The 20861-nt window shown below is 36.2% G+C and overlaps 1 long non-coding RNA gene across 2 annotated transcripts in view; it reads right to left on the reverse strand.

Moving 5' to 3' along the window:
- Positions 1 to 5422: 5422 nt before the first annotated feature.
- LOC150079413 (uncharacterized) overlaps positions 5423 to 20861 on the reverse strand; it is a 48022-nt gene continuing 32583 nt past the window's right edge. Inside the window, exons 2-3 of one of the 2 annotated variants that reach the window (XR_016547584.1) lie at positions 18116 to 18188; positions 5423 to 5520 (exon numbers count right to left, since the gene is read on the reverse strand). This is a non-coding gene — a long non-coding RNA (uncharacterized LOC150079413). Of the gene's footprint in view, positions 5521 to 5785; positions 5872 to 18115; positions 18189 to 20861 lie in introns of those variants that run through there. The other variant, XR_016547585.1, reaches the window with a different exon arrangement.

Raw genomic sequence — 20861 nt, forward strand, 5'->3', positions numbered from 1 at the left:
CACGAGGTGGAACCCCCAGTCAGAGAGAAATAATATAAGAGCAATAATAATAATAATATCTATAGGTAATGACCTCAAATCTGAGATATTAGACAGAGTGAGGCTAAGTGAACTAAGTAATCTGCCATGTGCAGGTTATTATAGACAGATGCAAATTATAACTTTGTATGAAGAACAAAAACTTCAATTGTTGTGGAGCTAAGATTATAAATCATATTGAGAGCAGCTCGACAATGAAGGAAGGGGGATAAACCTGAGCTAGCCACGTTCAAAGGAGAACCTTTCTGGAGAGCAGAAAAAGAGGAGGAGGGAGCAACAATAAATGCAGAAACTTGCAGTTCAGTCTAATAACAAATAAGATGAAAGTTCTCCTACATTTCAAAGCTATGAAGTGTAGGAGGATTTTCATCCTACTTGTTAGTAAGCTGAACAGAGAAGAGAACTGCAACATATCCTCAGGATATAAGATGGATATTAAAGTTTGGAGGAAATGCACACAACACATATTTTATGATAACCAAGTTGTACCAAATCTCAGATTATTACTTTGGGTAGTCACTTTTCTGCTTGTTAGAGAATAATTTCCAAATTTTGATTGTGCACTTTATTTTTAATATACAAATCCTTAAGAATGATAAAATTTTGAGAATGAATTAAAAATACCATTTTGGGTCTGAAGTTCTACTACAGAAAAATTTCAGGAATAAAAGTGTTTAAAATTGTAAAATTGCATTATTGAATTGTATTCACCCATACAATTCAATAATGCAAAAATTGAAAGGTAGTAAAGCAGAATATATACTATTAAAATGACATCTACTGCATGGCTGAACTGATTTACATTTTAATTAAAAACACCTTACATTACAATATCACTCGGGTGGATAACACATGCAGAATGTCTGTTCAACTCCCCACTGAAAATTATTGATATTGATAGCTGTAAATGATATAGGAAGTTCGTTGATGGTATAGTGTGTTATCAATAAGGCAACTGTACAGTAACAAATGAACATTCAAACAGTAAATGTCTAAAAGCTTGCTTTAAAGAGCACTCTGGATATACTAGGACAGCAAATGTAAATGCAAGTAACACTGCTTCCAATTCTCATTCAGAGGGCCATTAGTAAAACTTGAAATCAACATCCAAGAACTAGCACAACTTCCTTTTGGATTCTCCCTTTTTTCTTCTGAAAGTCCTTCACACCATACAGCAGCATTTAGTAATCACCAGCTCCACAATTTCTGCTTCTCCAATGTAAACTCTCAGAAACAACTCTGAGTTCACAGAGACCTTTAAATCACAAAAAAAAAAAAAAAAAAAAAAAGTGCAAAAAAACTCATAGCCAATAGAAAACAATTGTCAACAATTTTATATTCAATCATATTTTAATACATCCTAACTAGTTTATAAATTTGACCATTGATATCCATCACTGGTTGCAGTTCACTAAGGCCATATGCTTGACATTATGTCTGTATCTTATCTATGATTAAATAAAAACATCTAAGCACACAGAATCTAAGGTACTACACCCATTTCATGTCAGTGGCCAGTGCAACATTGAGTCAGTTTGGAGTGACATAAGTACTGGGAAAACAAAAATAAGAGCAGGAGGTACTATAGGCCTAATGACTGTAATAAGCATAAAAGGCAACTATACAGACAAATAGTGTGGGTCAGCAAATCAGAATGTCTTATAATTGGGGATTTTAACTTTATGGATTTCGAATGGAATTTGTGGGGCTGGTCGCTCACACAGTAGCAGGCCTTTTGTGGATTTACTCAATGACTGTTTTTTATACAAGCATGCTAGAAATGAAATGAGAGAAAGCAATACTCCTGATCTCATCATCAGCAGTCACTCTTTGTGCATTTGGAATCTCCAGGTAAAGGAACATGAGCACACAATGTGGCAGTGTTCACAGTGTACTGATGTGGAATTTACTTAAGATGTAATTACTGTCAAGGGCAAAGGGACGGGCTTTTGCTTTCATAAAGATTACTACAGTGATCTCAGACAGTTTTAAATTCTATTCATTGAGACCAATGATGATGTAACCAAGAGCAAATTCTAAATGAGAAGCATTCAGGGAAGTATCTAATAGTTTGTAAAAAAATGAGAAGCTACTAGGTTTTTATAAAAACTGAGAGATACTATTCAAGGTTTGTTATATTGTTATTTTTGGTTTTTAGGAGCATTAGCAACTAAGGCCATATTGCTTCGGGATATGCGGTGGTCATTCCCTGACCTTTCCGCATCCTCCGTATTTGGTGGTGACGGGCTCGACCCCCGGTCTAATCAAGAAGCGTGTGCTACGCACTGCTGCTCCTTCCCACCTGGCTACGGAGGCGCCTCAAGGTTTGTGGCAGAAAAGAAAAACACATGTGATGATTATAAATTATCAGACAATACAAAAACCTAAGGTACATTAGAAGAAGTCTATGGCAATGACTGCAAAGAAAGACAACAAAGCCTTCATTACTTACATAAACACTAGGAAAAAGGGGGTGAATCGCACTGGTTATGAAATGGTTTAACTGTTGATGACTCTGCTCAGGTTGCCAACAAACTGAATAGATATTTTGAATCCACATTCGCACAAGAGGAATATTTTAGGGATGGAGATGCCAGAAGTGTATCAAATTGTAACAGGGAGCTAAACATTGTGATAACTATGAAGAAATTGGATGAGAAATTACTTAAGCTAAAAGTAAACAAGGCACCTGGAGCTGATGGGATATATCCATTTATATTAAGAGAAGCAGAAATAATGTAAGCAGACCTTTGGCCATATTTAGGAAAGCATTCATGCATTCAGGGGAAGTTCCTATAGATTGGAAATATACAAATGTCTCTCCTATTTACCAGGGGAAGATCAAAAAGTGAAATGAAATAATTACAGACCTGTTGGCATGAATTCTGTTCTAAGAAAAATTAAAGTATAGAGTAAAGAAGTAATAGTGCAGAAGCAGCAGCATGGATTTAAGGAGCAGCTTTGACCAATCTAACTGAATGCTACACTGCATTAACAAAGGAAAAGTGAATGTAAAAAATAATTTTGACATTATATACTTAGATTTTGGAAGAGCATTTGATACTGTTCTTTTGATACATATAAAAGACTGCTCTACAGGTTGAAGGAGTGTGGTATTAAGGGCAAGTTACTGCTACGGATAAAGGGATGGCTGAATGGGAGAAGACAGAGAGTGCCACTGCTCTTCTTGAGCTAACATAATTAGTGGAGCCCCCCCACAGGGTTAAGTGCTAGGTCCATTGTTGTTTTCAATATTTATTAACAATACTGATGAAGGTATATCAGGCTTAATGTCTAAGTCTGAAGATTGGCAGGTTGGTTAATGACATTAATCATGGAATGCTACTGCAACATGATCCAGAAATAATTAGGCAAACGGGCTAACAAGTGTCAATTGAAGTTTAACATTTAGAAACGAGAGGTATTGCCTATGGGCAGCAGTACTCCCATAATAATATACCAGTTAGGTGGTACCACACTAAAGATAGTGAAGAATGAAAAAGAACCGAGGATAACCATGCAGTCAGACATGAAGTTCTCTGAATAGTGCAGATGGGCTGCTAGGACAGCTAATTGTGTTTTGTCAATGATATATAGGAATCTTGCCAGCAGGGATAAGGAAGTGATGATATTCTTCTATAAGGCAATGATTAAGCCACATTTTAAGTGCTGCATGTAGATCTGGAAGCCTGATTTTAAGGATGTGTATTTGTTGGAATGGGTGCAGAACAGATAAATGAGATTAGTGAGGGTAACAAAAGGAAGACTTCAGTTATGTAAATTGTAGCATCTGAAATTAAACCAGGCACCTGCAAGATCTGACTGAAATGTTTAAGGCTTTGAATGGATTGTGTAAGCTAGCTTCTAATGTCACTCTTCTTGCTCAGACAACACATATGAAGGGACAAATTTAAATTGAGGAAGGATGGTAGTAGGATAGATATGTGAAAAATTCCTTTAGTCAGCAGGTAGTTGATTGTTGGAATAAACTTCCATCTGGTATTATGAAGGTGGATAGTTTAATAATTTTAAGGGTTGTTGTTGTTGTTGTTGTTGTTTTGGTTTTTAGGAGCATTAGCAACTAAGGCCATATTGCTTCGGGATATGCGGTGGTCATTCCCTGACCTTTCCGCATCCTCTGTATTTGGTGGTGACGAGCTCGAACCCCGGTATAATCAAGAAGCGTGTGCTACACACTGCTGCTCCTTCCCACCTGGCTACGGAGGCGCCAATTTTAAGGGAGAGCTAGACAAATTCTTAGTTAGAGGGAATGGATAGGTGATGTGGAAAGTGTATGGTTTTTTTTTTTATTATTATTTATTTATTTGGCTGATGATATATAAGTTTGTTTCCTTGCATCATCTGCTACTACAAATACTTTTTCCTTTTCTGTTTTGTGTGCATTACTGTTGTAACAAAGTGGTCTTAATCAATAAATCAGTTTAGCAAGGCAGCAAGTATTATTTTGATGTTTTACAGTAATCTATATTAATAAAACAAAGTCTGCAAGTATTGTTCAGTTATATTTTCTGGTATTTCCGTAATCTAGAGAGATGCAAATCTAGGCACGGATACCATTCTGATATTCAGTGAAGGGAAAATTCCAATGCTCCCAATGTTTAAGTAGCCAAACAAAAAACAAAATAAATAAATAACAATAATTTTAAGGATACATAATTGAAGCGATCTTAATAGCATGTACAAAAGAACAATATTTTTATATTACAATCTATCATTAAGAATTCAAGTAACTTCAACTTTTCTTAACAGTATGGGTTTAAATTTCTGTAGCAGGTTTGAAATCTAAGCAAAAATTGAATGGTAGTGTAAATTACTACTGGAGTGAGAGAGTGGTTTTAGTTATACACTATTAATAAATAAAAAAAATAAAATAAATAAAAATAAAAGGGGAGGGACTAACAATACCTCATGCAACTACTAACAGGCTGAATGTCCAAAGTCAATTGCTAAAGATTGGTAGTGTTAATTTATGTGGGCATTGCTGTTTGTATGGTCAGGCTAATATGGTACATTCAAAAGCCACTAACTGAAAATCAGTACATTCTTTTAACAAATGATAAACCTGTCAACAGATTCTCTAAGAAAGTACTGTTCTATAATAAAAATTCCAAATGTATAAGATATATATATCCAATACATCTGGTGGAAAGTTTGAAAAGCAATAATTCTGAAAATGCTCAAAATGTAAATGTACTAGAAAACAGACTATCATATTTTTAAAAGAAGCCAAACAAAGACCTAAATACCATTCTATACTCATTTTTACATAATTTTTTTTTTATTAATGAACGTTTTCACTCTTCATACATTCACTTTACTTTTTATTATTAGATTTCAAAAGTCAAAATTATATACATACCTACTTTTAAGTAAGTAAAATTAAATTCCGTGCTGCTTAGTAGTAAACTTCATGAATTTCACCTTGCACATGTCTCCTTTTTAGCCAACAGAAGGTTGTATCTGTGAAGTAAAATGCACCTACTATTAAATCTATTTAAAATGATCCTCCTACTTGCTATTGTTCTTTAACTTTCTGATTGTGTTTATCTTAAGAGTATATGGACCTTCCTTCCTTCATTCTAAGGAAGGACACAGAAATAATAGTTACTATAGCAGAACCTCAATTGTCTAGGCTAATCAATATATATAATACAATAATTATCAGAATCGGCCATAACAAACTTTTTTTAAATAAATGAAAAATAACTTGCTTACAAATACTCACAAAAACTGGGCATGTGGTGAATGCTGAGTATACCATGATGGTGCACCACTGAGAGCATACATCCACAGCCAATGTACTTTTTAATCCTGCATAAAGGTAATTATTACAGAAGATTTTATTGGAAATGGAAAAACTGGATATGGAAAAACAATGTAGGAAATAAAGCAAGTGTATTTATTTAATTACAAGGTAATTTTATTTATGTGATATCAGAAATAAGAAGAGAGGAGATTCGAGCTACTAAGTCACTGTTATATTGAGAATAACTAAGTAATACATGAAAAATTCTTGCAAACATCAACCACACAGAAATGAAAAAAATCAGCCTGTCGAGGCAACATGTCTCTATCTGTTATATCAGAGTTTATTGACAATAGCAACGATAAGTTTAAAGAAATACGTGTAAAGTCTGCCTAAGAATGCAACAAAGAAGTTAAAAACTTCTGAAAGCACTTTTAGAGTGTTTTACTTCTGAAATTTCTTCTAGTCACTGTTCCTGTACTTAATTTCATTCATAAGTCACCTTCACTTTTATTTCTTTAAATTTATCACTGATATTGTGATATATACACAGAGACATAGTCTCCAGGCTTTTAAAGTTTTTCTTCTGTGTGGTTGGATCTTGCAATGATTTTTCATGTATCCTGTTCTCAACCTCTAAAGGCTTTTTATAAGCTATTAAGTAATAATTAGACTATTATTTATTTATTTATTTTTAGTTTACCTTATATAATAAGAATAAAAGTGTCCATTTGGAATGTACATGGTATAAATAGCATCCATGTTTAAAATTACAAATTTCACAATGCTACTGGATCTTTCACATACAATAAACAACTCTGAAGCATTATAAAAGTAAAATGCTTTAAAGTTGCCTTTGAAGGATATAAAAATAAACATGATTTATTTTCTCTCACATTGAAAAAATATTCTCTCATAAATTATGCAGCTTAAGAGAGAGAGAATATGTATCAATGTTAACTTTTAAAATGCTAATAGGCACCCATTTATGAAAAATGGGTAATGCTGACTAACTCATTATTTAACTCACAAAGAAAATTAATGAAATGAAGAACTTTAGGCCATTAGCAATTTTTATAGATTTTAAGGCAGCCTTTGACACCATTTGGTGTGGCCAGCCATCCTACAGAGGCCACTGGCTGCTCCCAGAATCTGTTCAACTGCCTCAAGACTTCTCTAACTGAAGTCTCACCATCAAAACGAAGTTCCATTCCATCACCCGGCAACTTGCCAGGGGCTGTCCCCAAGGCTCCATCCTTGGTCCAGCAGTGTGGAATATGATCCTGGATGACAGGATCATATTCCACACTGCTGGGAATCCTGAGAATCCATCCCAACATCACACAAACATCTTATACCGATGACCTTGTCATCGTCGTTGAAGGACCTATGAGAGCTACAACAGAAACTAGGACCGGAGCAGTACTGTACTATCCAAGCGGGCTGAAAACAACACTTTCAGTCTCTGCTGAAAAGAGCAAAACCCTTTTACTGAAAGGAAAGTTAGATGTGAGAACACCTCCCACCATCTGTTATAAAGGGCAATCACTCAAGAAACCAATGCTCTGTCAAATATCTGGGTATTACACTGGATGACCAAGAGACATTCATTCCTCACCTATGTTCCATCAAAGATAAAATTAAAGCCTATATTACCATGCTGGAATGCTTCACCCACAAAGACTGGGGCCTCAAAGGCCAGGTTTTACATCTTCTTTAGACCACGGTATTTATTCCCATTGTCACATACTGCACCATGGTGTGGTATAACAGGATGACAATAGTAAAATGCAGCGTCTGATCCTTCAGGTCCAACGGCTTATGATGCTGCAAATGATTTGTGTGTGTCGGATGATGTCAACCACTGCACTACAAGTTCTTACTGGATGCCTACCTCTAGATCTCCTTGTCATATAATTCGGCCTCTCTCTCTCATACCATCAGGAAGAATAAAGAGGTTGACTCACCATTAAAATAAACACGCAAGGGCACTAACATCAAACATGAGATGCCTTGTGTGTGGACTGAACTGGTTTCCCTATGGTAGACATGATGGAACAGCTCATCAACAGGTGAAATTACTAAACTCATCATTCCTGATATCACCTTCTTCAACAAATAACGATCCAACTGGTTCTATCCTAATGTCTACACATCCTTCCTTTTGGCTGGCCATGAATAATTTAAAAGGAGTCTTCTTGACTTTGGTCTAGCGGATGATGCTTTTTGTATCTGTGGAGATACCAGAGATACACTCCCGTCCAATCTACCTTGACCTCCGCAACCAACTTCTTCTGGCCCTCAATGCATCAACAATCCATCTAGAGGCTAGCGTATTGGAATTGGAAGAAGTCTACAAAGCATTATCGACCTATGCCACCGCAGTCTTCAACAGATGCCACCATCACTCACTACCTCCAAATGGCACACCTATAACTACAGCAGCTCAATCTGTCGATTAGTTCCCCCCCTACCAGTCACAGCAGGAATTAAGTAACTTGTCAGTCATATGGATATACTGACCCCAGTAATGATTCTGTGCTCCACAGGATGTGCCATTGCAGTTACATCACCAGTCTCTACTATGTGGCCACTTGAGAGCCATACTATGTGGCCACATCTCTAGCTTTGCCCTGTCCATCCACTGTGGCTTTATCTTCTCCTGCAATGCTACAATGTGTTCCCTTCTTCTCCGAAAAGACTTCACAGGGTGATATTCAACTTCTCTTGACAAAACCCCACCGGAGATTCTTGCCGATGATGACATCTTTCTGCAGGGGATAAACCACTTGTGCACCCTTGGGTGCACAAGTGGTTTATTCCCTGTAGAAAGGATTCCTGCTTGGGAATCCCACTACTTGTGGGATTCGGGTGAGATTCCTGCCTTCACCTCTTCTCCTTGAAGTTCCTTTGGTGACACCGGCTCTCTACTGGCATGGGATTAGATGATTTCGGGCTCTTTACTGGCCTGGAACACTCCCCAGGCAGGATTTTAACCAAGACGTCTCAACCTTGATGAGTCCTCATCAAAGGGGGTTCTGCTGACACTGGTCAATTGACGGGGGGGGGGGATCACCTGGCCATTCGGCCTTCTGCTGGCCTGGGACTCTTCCTGGGCAGGATTCTTTCTGGTTCTGCACTTCCTTCTGGAAGACCTGCTGCTTCATCAGATGGACAACCAATCTACAAAGTTACCTCCTGCTCCATAAAATGTTCAACTCCACCCTTCACCTCTCAATAATATTCCATCTTAGCAATCTTCTACTGCCTCCACTTATCTCTGACAGTTGCTTAGTTAAAACAACGTTCTTAATCTATTGACAGCTCCATACACACTGCAACTCACAATGCAGTTGTCCAAGGCAGTTTTCTTTCACACTTTAGCACTTTCTCTTCTTCCCTAACCCCTATCGCTTCTATAGGGATCTCCCACCTATGCGTCTCGCACTTTTTCTACTCCGACTCTCCTGGGGTAGCCTTCCACTCTGCCTACCCCTGCTTCCTTCCTCCTTCTTGCCTTTCTTGTCCAACTTGTTCCATTCCTCTAACTTGGCTTCTCTCCTCTCTCGCTTTGCAAGTGAAAAGAGAGCCCGTCAGGCGTCCCTTTACCTTCCTGGCTCGGCTCCTTGTGACAGTGGACATGCTGAAAGGCTCTTTCCATGGTGATCGAGCCTCCCAGTAACTAACAGGCCAGTCAAACAACGCACTACTCACACATAACCCACACTGACTGGCTTAGCAATGTTGTTTATACACTCCAGTAGAAACTGCATTCTTGCTTGTTTGTTTGTTATTTGGTTTTTAGGAGCATTAGCAACTAAGGCCATATTGCTCCGTGAATATGCGGTGGTCATTCCCTGACCTTTCCGCATCCTCCGTATTTGGTGGTGACGGGCTCGAACCCCGGTCTAATCAAGAAGCGTGTGCTACGCACTGCTGCTCCTTCCCACCTGGCTACGGAGGCGCCCTGCATTCCTGCATTGTTTCTACTGGAGTGCTCAATGTGGATTTATGGGGACCACAGGAACTGCCTGATGAACACACCAGTCCGCTACCAGTGAAAGCAAGACATTTTGATTTACAGTATCTTTAGATCAAGTTTAAAGGAAAATCTTTTAGATGAACAGAAATAACACAAGCCCAAGGAAAAATCTGATATGGGCTAAAAAAAAACTTTGTAATGAAAACTATAATACTATTTGCTATATAGCATCAACTGTGTTGCCAAAGAGTGCATCAAAAACTTGAGGAGTCAGTATAGATAATATTAATCTGACAGTCACCACTGAAGTTTTGTTACCCTCACTACCACAAATTAACACACCCTCTATAAAACTTCATACCTGACTGGGAAGAGATGGATTAAAAACAGAATGCCCTTAACATTGATATATACTGTGCCTCTTAATTTACAGTGATTTTGAATATATTGTAGAAAGAGCCCTGTCCCCCAAGGTGGATAATAATAATAAATGAAAAAACAAAACAAAACTAAGCATGTTATTGGTTTTAAGGTATATCATGGTTGTTTCTTTGTTTGGGAGTTTTATGGTGAAACGACTACTGCTGGCGTATTGCATACATACAGTTATAGAGCCATTGGATTAAGTAAAGTACAAAGCTCATCTTTGTTTGAACTGTTTCCTAAGAAGTTTAAGGTTAGAGGATCCTCTAGCTACTATATTAGAAGTTGAAAGTTGGTTCACTGCATCATTTGATGCAAAGGAAGAGCTATCAGTACATGATTGACTGTGAGTTGAGAGATACAATGAGGACATCTATGAATAAATGTGTATAAGGTGTATTCTTTCATCTACTGCATTTATGCTTATACCGAAAGGGTGCAAGGATATTTATTGAGGCAGTGTTAGAATCGTCGGAAAAGTTCTAGTTTGGGGGTAACAAATTAACAATAGTCAAAGGCAGAGGTGAAAGTATTTCCAGTATTGTTTCTACTGGAATGTGCAGCAGCCTGGAAAGCAAAGTGCTGGTAATTTCAAGGCCTGCTGAGAGTCATCATGGAACAGGTAAATACATGGGATGTATTAGGGTAACAAGAGTAAGAACAAGTGCATGTATATTTGCATGTACACTAAAGCTAGGAGTACAGTAAATAAATTTGATGAATTTGGAGTGCTGGTCAAGTCAAGGAATGCAGACATTGTTGGGATATCAGAGACATGGTGTATATGGGATGAAGTTTAAGTAACTTAAACCCAAATTACGTGGCACCACTGGAATGTTGTCCAGGTTGAAAACCACTGATATATAGGAATTTTGCTAGCAGGTATAGGGAGGTGATTATTCCATTCTATAAGGCAATGGTCATAGGCCACATCTTGAGAACTGCATACATGTCTCATTTTAGGAAGGATGTAAAGCTGTAGGAGTGGGTACAGAGAATGGCAGTGAAATTGGTGAGGGGAATAAAGGTGGTGCACTTTCTAAGAAAGGCTTTAGTTAAGCAAATTTCTGCATCTGGAGACTAGGCACCTGCAAGATGATCTGATTGAGGTATTTAAGGATTTCAATGGATTGAGCAAGCTCAATGCTGATGGGATTCTCCCTCTTGCCCAGACTATGCAAATGGGGCATAAATTCAAACTGAGGAAGGATGGTTGCAGAATAGATGTGTGAAAATTTGCCTTTAGCCAACAGGTGGTTGATTGTTGGAACAAATCGTGCATTCTTTTGAGAATAACTCCCTCGTGGCTATTCATTTAAAAATATATCTATAGTTGGATTTCATGTTTTATTTGAAATAGTTTTGTTATTTGATTGATTTCCCAAAATTCTGATCATTGATTTGTAGATGTGTATGTGATTGTATAATAGTTTTATATTCAATATACAGAAGTTAGTGCAATGAAGAATTCAGGTTTAGTTAGGATTTTTTTGGCCACATTATCACTGTACTTATTACCCAGAACTTTTTTTTGGCTGTTTTTGCATCTGCACACAGGCCAAATAAAATATGGCCTGTGTGCAGCCCAAAAACAGTCAAAAAAAAGTCCAGCCAACAGGTAGATACTTTACTGTGCTAATCTAAATTAATATTACATTTGAATCAAAATTTGAAAGCTGTAGGAAGTACAGGACATTATATGAAGAAAATGCAGATCTAAAAGATCTCACAGTGGAGTACACAAGGGTTAGTTCATGTAAGTTGGGATTTATCCTATAGAAAACTATTTTACTGAGGTAAAACTATGCAAACTCCTATAAACCACGTATGCATGTATATAAAGTGTAGATAAACTTTATTTGTGTAAATTGAATGAACATAAATCTTAAAGTACAGTCAAGATAGGAAATAAGAACAGCCTGCTTTACAAGGGTATATAAAGACTATGTTTAGATATTATCAATTATCATCCTTATTAATTCACAAGATATCTAGTTCAAGTACAGAATTCTTACTCTTCTGAATGGAGAGCTGATACTGCATCTGATAGTGACTCTCCCTTCTCGCATATCACTGACTGCCATCATAAAATGGACAAGCTATAACTCATGAACATAAGCATGAGTCAGTTGCAGAAGAGTGGAGTTGCACTGAAAACCTACTATAAGACATATTTCAAATATACAGGAAATATAGAAAAAATATGATGGTAGAAGAACTGGATATGTTATCAAGATTTAATTCCCATTCTAATATAACATTTTGTAATCTTATTCCAGCTGGTTTATATATCTTAGGTTAATTTTTATATACATTATTCTACCATATTCTGAATAACAGATATTACCAGGTAGGGTGATAAGAAGACTATGAATTTTCACAGCACAGATTACCACGAGCATTTGTATGCAGAGGTGAAGACAAATGCTCTCAGTAATCTGTGCAGGTATATTTTTTATGAGGTATTTTGATATCTGACATGAAAGGTGCTATGGCTCAGAAAATTTTGAATCAATTTTGGTAACATCCTCTCAACCGAAAGCCATGGTCTTATAGCTTACCATATATTGACACGTTGTGTTGAGAGCCTCTTCAGTGCTAAGGCAAATAAATAATCACAACTACTTTGAAGGAAAGCATTATGATTGCTTATGCTTTTATTATATGAAATAAGATCTGCTACTCTACAAAATCTATTGATTTACACTTAACAATTGTCATCCCAAAACCATGATAATCTGATGTTAACCATTTAATCAAAATGTTTAATGTAGCATTAGACTTTAAACAATAGGCTGGGGAGAACAATTGGACAGTGTGTAGGAATGCAGTGGTTTTTCTTCAGTTTGGGATGGCAAATACTACTGAGTGATGCCACATAATCGGGTTATGTGGCATCACTCAGTAGTATTTGCCATAGTATTAGTGTTACACACAGATTCTATTTGTACAGTGATAGGAGAATGACTGTAAGATAAGAAGAAAAAAACACGGATTATTCAGAAAACACAAATAAAGGACATTCTTATCAAAACTAAAGAACTGAAATGGTCTTGGGCAGGACACATAGATCAAAGACGATGACAGATGGACTAAGAAAATAACAGAATGTACCCAAGAGGAGCCAAAATAAAACCTGGAAGATAAGAATGGAGATGGACAGTGCACAAAACAGAAGGAACTGGAAAGTTGCTGGAGAGCATCCTGCAGTGGATTGAAAATGGGTGATGATGATGAGGAAAGATGTCACACTAAGTTAATATTAGTAGTGGCCAAAATGATGAAAGGAAGCATACTTATACATAAGCAAAAAAACCTACTTAATTTATCTATGTCATATAATAATTTGTCCAGTTCTTTAAATTTATCCAAACTGCCCTTTTTCAATTTAAATTTATGACCCCTTGTGTGTGCCATTAAGAGTTGCTATATAATTTGGTGGTATATGCTACTGGAGCAATTTTTTTCACTTGGCCAGGTACTTCCTTTAGCTCTTCTATGGTGAAAGGATAATTATATAAAGGCCGTAGGGTGGAGTTAAAGTTGCTTGCAGTTTTCTCTTAGTCCTTTGTACTTTTACAAGGGATGTATACATGAATATTATTTGACCTGGTACGAAAATAATTTGCCATTTATTTGTTTAATTTTGTTCTAGATTTCACAACTGTTCATATTTCTATTGATAACAGAAGCAAAAAAGAATCCAGGATTCTTTTTTTCTTTTACATCAAATGTCGCAGACTTTTGAATCTATTTCATTTAAAATTCATAAGATTATGGGCAATGGGGTATTTGTAAAAAGATGCTAGGCCTTATTTTTCTCTCTTATTTTTATTTTTATGTGCTGCATTCATGATTCCATTAGCATGCAAATCTGCTTGTGGTGTCTGATGGATGTTTATGGAATTGCAGTTTCTGCTGTCATTAGATGTGCCAAATGGTTACAGTAATGTCTATAGACTGGGAAATGACAAATCTCCTCACTATTGCAATCTGGGATGCATATTTTGTCTACATGACTTTTTTTGGAGTTACTATTTTTTTCCCCTCTCATATTGTGTGCTGGAGCATTTGTCTATTAGTATTTTACAGACAACAGGAAAATTACCACTGTTCAGAGGATCTTTGAAGATTGTCCATTCAAAGAGTGAATGTAGTGCTGGTAAACAAAATGATATGTCAAAAGTTGAGCTTGAGTCTGAGGTAAAATTTAAGCAGCACCATTATTATTCAAGGTTTTGTCTATATAACAGTTTTCTATCAGCAGATCATGTGCATCTATAAGATGTGATACCCATAAGGGATAGTCACCATTTATTGTCCCAAGAATATAGAAGGAAGGTGAAAGCTGTACTATTAGATTGTTCATATATTCATATGCAAACAAACGATTATTCAGAGAAAGATACAGATGCTAATGAACTCAAAAAAAATCATGATGTAAACTATAACTGCTTCCAAAGACTGTAGAAGGCTTTATTTTGAAGGAATCTTTCAAAAGAGATGTAGTCATTTTGGAGTCCACCAAAATGGCTACTTCTCCAAGAGTCCCTTTGGAAGTGGTTTGAACTTGCCTACATTATGTTGTAGTCTTTTACTACAACAATAAATTTGTTGTTTAAGACCGATGCCTGCAGGATTATAATGGGCAATAAAACTGTGAATTCTAGATTATGAAATTCAGAAATATTTGTAACTCCATTGAGTGATTGTATGTATTCTTTAGGTTCAGGAGTTGTTTCTGTTTATGTTGAAGGGATGGTCTTTTTATGTTCTCAATCTTTGCCTTCTCTTTTTTTGGAAATACAGGAAGAGTAAAGTCTATGCAGACGTCAGAACATAGTACCAGGTTTTAACCATCTTGATTTGTATTTCTGTTCATACAGAGTAGCATGGTTTTTTTCTCCCATAAACTTGGGTTTCTCAACCAGCAAACAAAAAATCGACTATAGAGCACATGCACGGTACTAAGTACTATAGGTTCTAATACCTATTGCGTTTGGAGTTTTCATAAAAAAAAACATAAAATAAAAAAATACCCTTTACACTGTCAATACCAGAATTTATTGTGTTGGAGGTGAAACTAAACAAGCTCAGTCTGCTAACAAGATGTTTAGAGAAACCAAGATTTCAATTTCAATTCCAACTGTTTTCTGAGTTAGCTGTTGAAGAGTTGTTGCATATGAGCACATGACAGCATTTAAGCATTTAATGGGCCCTCATGGGTAGCATCATTGGTAGAATCACTGTCCTCCCCACACCAGGTGGAAAAGATCCGAGTTCTAGTCCCAACGATGGCGCGAGGGATTTTTATGGGCCTTTGACAACGTAGCTGAGTTAGTCGGTATCAGGTGAGGGTAGTATAGTTTTTTCTCCCAGAAAACAGGATATCTACTATAGAACAGGCACAACTTACAGACAGTATACATGGAGCAACATGGTCTTAGTTGCTGATGCTCCTAAAATTCTACTCCGACAGCATTTAACAAATTTTTTTCTTTTCTTTTTTTAATTTTAAATATGTGAGGCCTACAGGTCAAGTTATTCCTTTTGCCTGAGATCAGCTAACCATATCCCCAATTGAAGAGGCCTTTAAAAATTTCTCTAGTCTCCAAACCGAGACCTCTCCAAACACGTGATGCTTTGCTAATTGTTATGCTATCATAGAGAAGTATTATGGAGAAAAACTGTAGTCAGTGACAAAATGCACATATTTCAAGTATGCTTTACATTATGCCATTAGAAGTTCCTGCTATTCTAAATGTGATTTCAGTAAAAAATTTACTCTGTAATTGAAAATACCACATTTGACACGTTTGGTAACTTGTTCCCTTCCGTAGCCAAGTGGTCAAGAGCAGGAGTACAGTAGCACACGCTATTTGAGTAGACAGGCATTCAAACCTCTGACTGCTAAATACAGTCAATCTGCCAACTGCACTGGACCAGTGTGGCAGATTACAGTCCATTTCCCTCAACATGAATTGTTCGGGAAGCTTCCATCCTGCAGTTGATTGATAATGGCTGCTGCTTACCTTTCCCTTCTCAGTTGTTAATGTTTACTTTTGCAAGTTTCTAGTGTATAATCAATATTTCATTGATATGATTTTATTGAATCTCTAGTTGAAGCAAAGCAGGAAGTAATTATGAATCTACAGTAATAGTCTCAGATAAGTCCTGTTTTTTTTTTTTTATAAAAATTTATTTATTTTTATATTTAATATTAGCATTAGCATTAGTAGAGGCATATGATGCAAGAAAGCAAGCTTATGCAGCATCAGCCAAAAAAAACAAAAAAACCTTCCCATTTCACCCCTCCATTCGTTCCAAATGCCTGTCCACTCAGCCTTAAATTTATTTAGACTATCAACTTCCACAACAAAAGATGGAAGTCTGATCCACCAATCAACTACCCACTGGCTAAAGGCAAATTTCTGCACATATATTCTACAACTGTCTTTCCTAATTTGAATCTGTGCTTCCTCAAGAGGAAGAATTCCATCAGCATTCAGCTTGCTCAAGCTGGAATGCCGATTCCAGGCCTTGATTCATTCCAGGTCCAATCTGATTCATTAGTTTTCTTCTACAGTTTACATAAGTAAACTTTTTGCTGTTTTTCTTTACATCCTTTGCCAAGGATTTCTCGTAATCTGCCTTCGCCTGCCTAACCTCCTTTGCAATTTGATTACAGAATAGTTTATATCTGCCATAGGTTTATGTGTCACATTTTTCTTCTCTGCCACGAGCCTCATTAATTCATATGACATCCATTTAGGCCTAAACCTTGAACAGTATTTCTTAGTTGGAATGAAAAGCCTAATAGCCTCCAAAATTAAGTCCCTGAAGGCTTCCAATTTAGAATTCAACGTTGGTAACATCATCAGTTGGTCACACTGTACAGAATTTAAAAACCGTCTGAGACCCCTGTAGTCACCTTTACAAAAGCAATAGCTCTTCCCTTTGGCCTTGATGGTAGTTACATTATTATATATAATATAATATAAAAAATATTATTTTTTATATTATTTTATATTATATTTAATTTATATTTAATATATATATATAATTAAATACTGCAGAAGAGAATATTTATCAATATTTTCATTTTAATCCCCTTCTTCATTTTGAATAATTAAATTTCTTAAAGCAAACACTGTTTATATTTCCACTCCTGGGTGGGCGAGGGGTTATGCCTCATATTTTTGAATCCTCCACAGTATAATGTACTGTATTGCAGTGCGATGAGCGCTGGCGATCATCATGTGTACATAGTTCTGCTTTACCGACACCAGACTCGTGATACAAGATCATGCCCAGCTGACTTGTGCTATTGTAACCATCAATATATACTGAAGTACACCATTCACAGACTAGCTGATGAAGAGGCACTTCACTTCGAAAGCTACTATGTATTTTAATGCTCTTATTATATTATATTTTAACTCTTTTATCTTACTGTATTGTAATGCTTTTATCTTATTTTATTTCTGTTTTATCTTATGTATATATTATTTTTATTTTAATAAATTTATTTTAACCAGTTAGTCGGTCGTCGCAAGAAACTTGGATAATGCAACCTGACACACAAGGCCTGTTTTCTAATCTCCACAGTAGATGGTTTCTATTATGAAATTAGTATTTTTTAAATTCTGTGAACATGTCTGGATTCGTGCAATCCTTGAGTGGTTGATGAGCAAAATTTTTATTAGTTAAATAAAGCCCTAATAAATAACAGCAAATTGAAAATTTATGTTAAAAAAAAAAAATCTCTTATACCAACATTTGATAACCTAAAATACATTTTCTTATAGCCACTGGCATCATCATCAAGCTTTTTAGTTTGGGAAAGAGAGATAGGTAACATAGGCGTATGGTATACAGAAAATGCAGTCAGATTAATATCCTACCATAGGACTGAGGCTTTACAACATCACAACACTCCATTCTGTCCAGGACCTTGAGAGATTCATGAGAAAAAGGCTAGGGAAATAAAGGCAATAGCAAATAAGATTAATAATTCACATAATGCTATATCTCACATAGATAACTTTTTAGAGAGATTCATATAAAAAAACTTCAAAAATGCATTTCCTCAACATAAATGTCACTATAAATTTTTTCGGTAGGTGTGGGATGGCTACATTATACATCTAGTAAAAAGTATGAAGTAATATAAAAATTGTCTCAAGTCTAGAAAAGGGATCCTTTTTCATCCAATGCTATGTTCTGCATACAGTTTAAATGTAATGTGATGTGCAATTAATTCCCTCAGAATAACTTACATACTTCAAAACATAATATTACTCAACCCAACTGATTTTGAAAAGATCAAGAATAAAAAAACTTGCTTGTTAATAGAATGTTCACATCTGTTTTAATTTATATGGTTGATCTCCACTATATCAGTGATAATCCTATTTGGAAAATAAAAAGTTTCATCTTCTCACAATAAACTGAATGTTGTTATATTATGCCCAAATATCAGTATACATTCAGAAGCATGCTAAAGCTACAACTTTTAGTTATTCTTACTACCACCTCTATGTCTTGATGGTTCCATTCAAAAATTCCTCTTCAAGAAGATAAAGCTGATCTCAAAAATTTTGTTTTTCCTTTAATTCCTGCATGATGATAAAATTGGCATATCCCTTTCTATTAGATAATCATGTCAATTTGGTATATTCTGAAAACTGAACATATTTTAATTCCTGTCTTTAGGGATGTTTTAGTCCTTCCACTGGCTGTGGTATACTTTCACCCACCAAGGCTTATGCCCATATTACGGGCAATTGCTTCATCCAAGGATAAACTTAAATTGCTAACATTATTTTATACTAGTGGTATCAATAAAAGTTGAATCGGTCATTTATCAAAAACTCAGTCACTGTTGTGACTGCTGCTCTCTCATCAGATCCTCTAATAGCAAGCATTTGAAATCTAAATGAGCAGTCAAGTGATGCATGGGAAAAAAAAACTTCTAACTAAAATACATAACAAATGTTACTACAGAACTGCCAGTGTATATACACAATATTTTGTTTGAAGTAGTGAACAACAACAGCAGAGTAAAAGCAATTGATGCCTTTACACTACTGTTGTAGTTCACTACCACGAACAAAATATTGTGTATATATATACAATGGCAGTTCTATAGTGAATTTCAAATCTGTAGTTTAATATTATGCCTTGTGCGTTTATTTTTCTAGTACTATTACTATGTGCACCATTTGGCATCTCTCATATTGTGGAATTATACTTCACAACTGGGTTGGCATGATTGCAACACCGGGGTACCTACCCACCCACTGAGGATAGGCAAATAAGCCTTGAAACGGTGCCATCTGGGTGGTGGCATCTCCTGAGAATAAGTAACAACAGTATTCTCCATTGAAGTGTTACTTATTTGAGGTAGTGCATTATCATGGTAACTCATTGCGAAGGTAGTCACAATATAAGATACAATTAAATTGATGCCTTTTACACTACTGTTGTAGTTGACTACTATGAACGAAATATTGTGTATATACACTGGCAGTTCTGTAGTGAATTTGAAATTCGTAGTTTATTATGCCTTGTGTGTTTATTTATCTAGTACTATTACAAATTTTAGTATTAGTAGTGGCAAATAATGCAAGAAACAAAGCTTATGCAGCATCAGACTGGGCGCCTCCGTAGCCAGGTGGGAAGGAGCAGCAGTGCGTAGCACACGTTTCTTGATTAGACTGGGGTTCGAGCCCGTCACCACCAAATACGGAGGATGCGGAAAGGTCATTCAGGGAATGATCACCGCATATCCCGGAGCAATATGGCCTTAGTTGCTAATGCTCCTAAAAACCAAATAACAAACAAACATAACAAACAAGCAGCATCAGACAAAAAAAAATTGTGTGCGCACAAAATATGTTTTATGTGTAAACATCTTTGATGACACCTACTAAATTTCAGACAGCTAGAACCGAAATCATGAACGATGTAATTTATGTTCATGCCCGCTACTTACTCTACCGAATCAATGTTAATGATAAATAGGATAAACACGCCTGCTGCTTACTCTACTGAATTAATGTTAGTGATAAATAGGATACATACACCTGCTGCTTACTCTACCAAATCAACGTTTGGAAGAGGTTAGGCTATTAGTCTAATTACCCATTTGATTGTAGCCATTTGTTGAATAGTATGATTGCAACAATACAAATATCTGTATTGTTACAATCATACTATTAATGTTACTCTGTCATGCTTTGTCTCAAATTACACATGCAGTGCTACGAGATCTGGAGGTAACGACAGTATCTACACATAATACGCTATCAAAACTATGGCTCAGGATCTCATACAAGCGCAACATGGTAACACAGCACATTCCATTTCGCAATGAGGAAACAGAGATACTGTCAGAGATGAAATATGCCAAGATCTACGACAACAATGAAGAGCTCATACTAGATTGTAAATTGTATGAATCAGACTTGAACATTCACAAAATTGAAATATGTAAGACGATATGTCAAGACAACGACAACAGTGACCCTGATAAAGCATATGGGAATGACCTGCATAGTCTTGTAATGCAACTGCAAGAAGAAGGCCCCTTTCAAAACTTTTACACTCATCCAAACAGCAAGATGGATGAGGATCTAAAGCTTGTCA

This window comes from Mastigoproctus giganteus, chromosome 10 (assembly GCF_048544385.1).
Source record: "Mastigoproctus giganteus isolate SK-2022 chromosome 10, ASM4854438v1, whole genome shotgun sequence".
NCBI lineage: Eukaryota > Metazoa > Arthropoda > Arachnida > Uropygi > Thelyphonidae > Mastigoproctus > Mastigoproctus giganteus.